The sequence below is a fragment of the Bos mutus genome, chromosome 18 (assembly GCF_027580195.1).
Source record: "Bos mutus isolate GX-2022 chromosome 18, NWIPB_WYAK_1.1, whole genome shotgun sequence".
Lineage (NCBI taxonomy): Eukaryota > Metazoa > Chordata > Mammalia > Artiodactyla > Bovidae > Bos > Bos mutus.
In genome coordinates, this window is record NC_091634.1 from 7,974,862 (window position 1) to 7,979,849 (window position 4,988).

Consider the following 4,988-nt stretch of genomic DNA (forward strand, 5'->3'; position numbering starts at 1 on the left):
CCTCTCCTGGGAGGCCTGAAAGGCAAAGAGTTGGATGAGCAATACAGGAAAGGGACTGGAAGGGGCAAACAATGAATTAAGCTGGTTCTGTTTTTGCAAAGGGATGGAGCCCGCTGTAGGTGAGGCAGGATGGCAAGTGATAAGAGATATGTCCGGACAGTTAGGAGTCAGGAAACTCCAGTTCCCTTTAACATCCCAGTTCACCCTGTATATCAGCGCCAGCCAACAGAACTTTCTTTGATAATGGAAATGTTCTACATCATCAGTGTCCAAAACAGTATTTGCAATGGAGTGAGTGTGGCTGAAGAACTGAATTTTTAATTATATTTCACTGTAAGTTAGCCACATGCGGGTACCTGCTACAATATTGGACAACATAGCTGTACAGTGTGAGCCGCTCAGTCATGTCGAACTCTTGTGATCCCATGGACTGTCGCCTGCCAGGTTCCTCTGTCCATGGAATTCTCCAGGCAAGAATACTGGAGTGGGTAGCCATTCTCTTCTCCAGGGGATCTTCCCGACCCAAGAAGGGGATCCAACCCGGGTCTCCTGCACTGCAGGCAGATTCTTCACCGTTTGAGCCACCAGTGAAGCCCATACAACTTCTGATTACACCTCAACATCAAACTCTTCCTGTAACCCCCCCCCCCAATCCCAAACATTCCAATGCTCCCTACAAGCCTCCACTCGTCTCTATAAGAATCCTGTAACAACCGCACAAACAATCCTATTCTCGTTCCGATCTTTTTACATAAGAATTCGTTAAAACAGTCCCACTCCCCTAGTATCTCATAACGCCCCCAATTTCACACCCGATTCCCCATCACACCCTCCGTTCCTCCGAGCATCTCAGTTAGTTCCTCGGGCTGTTATTCTATTTTCTCCCATGACAACCCTTAAATCCCTTCATCTCACCCCCATCTTCGTCTGCCCCAGGGTTGCCATGGCAACGCCAGTCTTTGATCTCTCTCTACCCGCAGTCCCCCGTAGCAACCCTCCGCGCACCTAGCCAGGCTCATTACTATGGAAACCGGAGCAGTCTCCTCCACCCACCTCACGGTGAGATGTTCTGAGACCCAGACCCTTTAGACCCGAGAGAGACAGAAGAAACTAGGGGGCCCCACAATGCTCAGCGAGCAAAGGGTTCCCCCCCTCCCCCCGCCCCCAACCTCACCCATTCTGCTTCCATCCGACCCTGCGCCCGGAACCGCTCTAGTAAAACTCCGGGCGGCAGATTCTACTGCGCAGGCGCCCACGCTTAGCGGTCGGAGCTGGAGGCGCTCAGCTTGCCGGGAGTTGTAGTTTTCTGGCTGCTACAGCGGAGACACCGGTGGCCAATGGGTGAGCCGGATAAAAACAGTTACTGAAGCTGAGAATCGTCTGGCAGGCTCCAATGTCACCATAGCAACAATGAGGCATGATGAAGCACTAGCCCTGCAAGCCAGGCTGCCATTTTTATTCTTTCATCTTTCTTGTTCAGTGCTCACTTTGCGCTGGACACTGTTCTAAGCACTGGAGATACAGTGGGAAACAAAATAGAGCTTATACTTTGACGGGGAAAGATGGACTATTAATAACAAGGAGGAACACATTGTTAGAGCAAATCGATAGAGCAAACGGTATATTAATAGGTAATTGAAATGCTTTGGGAGAAGAGGGAATGCAGATTATGTGAGAACATCCGTACACACCCCAATTCATCTATTTCACAAAGCCCTGTGAGAGAGGTACCGCTGTCCCCAATCAGTAACAAACAGAGATTAAGCTACAGAAACAGAGATTAAGCAACAGAAGGGCACATGGCAAGGAGTGGAGCAGGGATGTTAACCAAGACCAGTGCTGACCTGGTAGAGATGTATGGCACAATTTCAGGCAGTGATAGCGCTTGTGAAAAATAGAGCAGAGAAAGGGGGTGGAATGGCTCTTTAAATGGACAGTTTAGGGATGGCTTTTAGAAGAAGGTGACATTTGAGCAGAGGCCTGAAGGGATTGTGCTGGGCATGTAGAGCGTGTAGAGGTCCAAGGGTCACTGAACTTTAGAGTTTTCTCTTGCCTTCCGCAAGGGAAAACTGTTACACACGCTGTTCCCTCTGCAGAGAATGCACTTCCCCATTCTTACCCTGTCAAATGCATCCTTCAAGATCTAGTTCTCTGAAGAAACTTTTGCTCTGTCCCGTTTTGCTGACCATAAACCTCTTCTTCCTCTGCACTCACATCCAATCCATTTGTCACAAGAAAGCTGCCAGGGGTAATTTTATTTCTGTACATCCAGTCGAGCCATGGGTGTGTGTGTGTCATTCACTCAATCGTGTCAGATTCTTTTCGACCCCATGGACTGTAGCCGGCCAGGCTCCTCTGTCCATGGAATTCTCCAGGCAAGAATACTGGAGTGGATTGCCATTTCCTTCTCCACGGGGATCTTCCTAACCCAGGGATCGAACCTGGATCTTCTGCATTGCAAGCAGATTCTTTACTGTCTGAACCACCAGGGGCGCCCCATCAAGCCATGCCCTTGTGTGAAAAAAAATTTTTTGTGAGATTTTACCCCATCTCTTTTTAAAAAATTAATTTATTTTGCTGCATCGCGGGGCACCGACTCTTTAGTTGTGCTGTCTGGGCTTTAGTGGTTGTGGCGTGTGGGCTTAGCTTCTCCTCAGCATGTGGGATCTTAGTTCCCCCAAACAGGGATGGAACCCACATCCCTGCATTGCAAAGCAGATTCTTAATAACTGGACCACCAGGGAGCACCCCCCCCACCCCACATGAAAAACTGAATGGCTTCCCACTGCTCCCAGAATGAAGACTCATCTCCTGTTCCTCCTGTATGTTTAAGGTCCTGATGTCACTATCCACATCTCTGCCTTTCTCATACCCTGACCCTCTTCTACTAGCCCTTCTTCAGTTTACAGTACAGCTGAGCTCTTTCCCTCCTAGGACTCTCCCTAACCCACGTCCAAGAATCTAAGTATAAAACAGTTAAGTGGGGAGGTTTGGGACATTGATGTGCACTGGACTGCAGTGGGGTTTGCCTGCTCAGAATTCTTACTGCCTCCTTTCTTGAGCAACCCTCCCTCTTTGGAACTTCCCTGGTGGTCCAGTGGCTAAGACTCCATGCTCCCAATGCAGGGGACCTGGGTCCAATCCCTGGTCAGGGAACTAGATCCCACATGCTGCAATGAAGACCCAGTGGAGCCAAATAAATAATAAATATAAAAATCCCCCAAACTCCTCAATCTTTGTGATCCTGTACATTCTGTCTGCCCCGTCGTCCTATTATAGGAATAAGCAGGTGTCCAGGCTGACTGATCAGAACAGTGATTCTCTGAGCATGGTCTTTAAACCAGGTGCATCAGCATCATTAGACATGTAAATTCTCAGGCCCTTCCTCAGACCTACTCAATCAGAAATTCAGGGTGATGTCTATGTCTTAACAAGGTCTCTGGGTAATCAATTTCCTGAGGCTTGCTCAAGTTTTTGAGTAACACATAAACAAGAGACAATGAAAGACAAAAACAATCAATGCTTATCATTAAATAGCTTTGAAGTGTCATGGTTGTTACACAGTATTAACGCAACCATAGATAACTGATACTGATACTCTTGGTACATCTGAACAGTTTCTTCTTTGAGACTTGATACAGGGATGCTGATGGAAAGGGGATCAAAATCTGAGGATATGAGATTAGGGCTCCAAGTCACTATCTTTCTCAGCCAAAGGAGATTGCCTTCTTTTGAAAGAACCCACACACAAAAGGCAGAAGCACAGAGGAGAAACCTGACATTATCTGAGCTCCTGGGTTCAGCTGCACTTGAAGCCTCTGATTTCCCAGTGATGTGACTGGCTGGACCCCCTTTTATATCAAGCTCCTTTGTTGCTACTCAAAGTGTGCTCCACAGTCCAGCAGCAACCGCCTCATTGGAGAACCTTATACAATCTTGGGGGCTTCCCTGGTGGCTCAGTGGTAAAGATTCTGCCTGCCAATGCAGGAGATACCAGTTCCCTCCCTGGGTTGGGAAGATCCCCTGGAGAAGGAAATGGCAACCCACTCCAGTATTCTTGCCTGGGAAATCCAACAGACAGAGGAGCCTGGCTGGCTACAGTCCATGGGGTGTTGAAAGAGTCAGACATGACTTAGCGACTAAACGACAACAATGATAAAATATCGGGCCCCACTTAGACTGACTGGTGATTCATCCATTCGTAAAATTTGAGAAGTGCTGTGCTATTTCTGCCTGGATTTCTATCACCTGCAGGAGAATTCAGTCCCCCACATCACCTACAATAACAGAAACCCCAACTCCAACTGCCATTAAGTATTAACTTATCTTTATCCTATTTGGAAGCTCCCCAGTAGGCAGACTCCAGATACAGGTTTTTTCTTTCTGTCTTTCCTTTTGGCCACACAGTTTACGGGATTTTAGATCCCTGACCAGGGATTGAACCCGGGCCCTCGGTAGTAAGAATGCAGAGTTCTAACCACTGGACTACCAGGGAATTCCCCAGATTTTCTTCCTCTCTTAGCTCTGTCATCGTCAATGATATCCTTCATTCTCACATTTTATTAAGAAGCTTGTAAGCAGCTCTAGGCCTAACCATTGCATTCCGGGCTTCTCCTTAGGACTGAGAGAACTTTTAGAAGTCTCCTACCCTAAGCAGACCCACTGGCCTGGATCAGGGCACACGCCCCATCTTAAACCAATCACTGGCATGGACTAGTCATTGGTGGAAAGCATCCACAGGTGTTGGCAAGCTGTCCCCATGGCCCACTGGCCCAGGCAAGGGAAGATGGGGCCTGAGCTGCCATGGAGATGGATTCATTTTGGGTCCCCACATTTCATCAAGCCCCTGTAGGGCCTGTTGATAGGAGAAAAAAAAAAAAAAATGAGGAGGAACACTGGACCTTTTCAACTGTCCTCTGGGTCTCGGCCTCCCACCCACCCCCAACAAGCCAAGAACTCAGCACGAAAACCAAAATAGTACTGTTTTA

At 48.0% G+C, this 4,988-nt stretch overlaps 1 non-coding gene across 1 annotated transcript; it reads right to left on the reverse strand.

The window, feature by feature from the left end:
* Positions 1 to 4,422: 4,422 nt before the first annotated feature.
* On the reverse strand, positions 4,423 to 4,495 carry TRNAK-CUU (transfer RNA lysine (anticodon CUU)). Its single transcript has one exon. It is a non-coding gene; the product is annotated as a tRNA-Lys (tRNA).
* Positions 4,496 to 4,988: the final 493 nt, after the last annotated feature.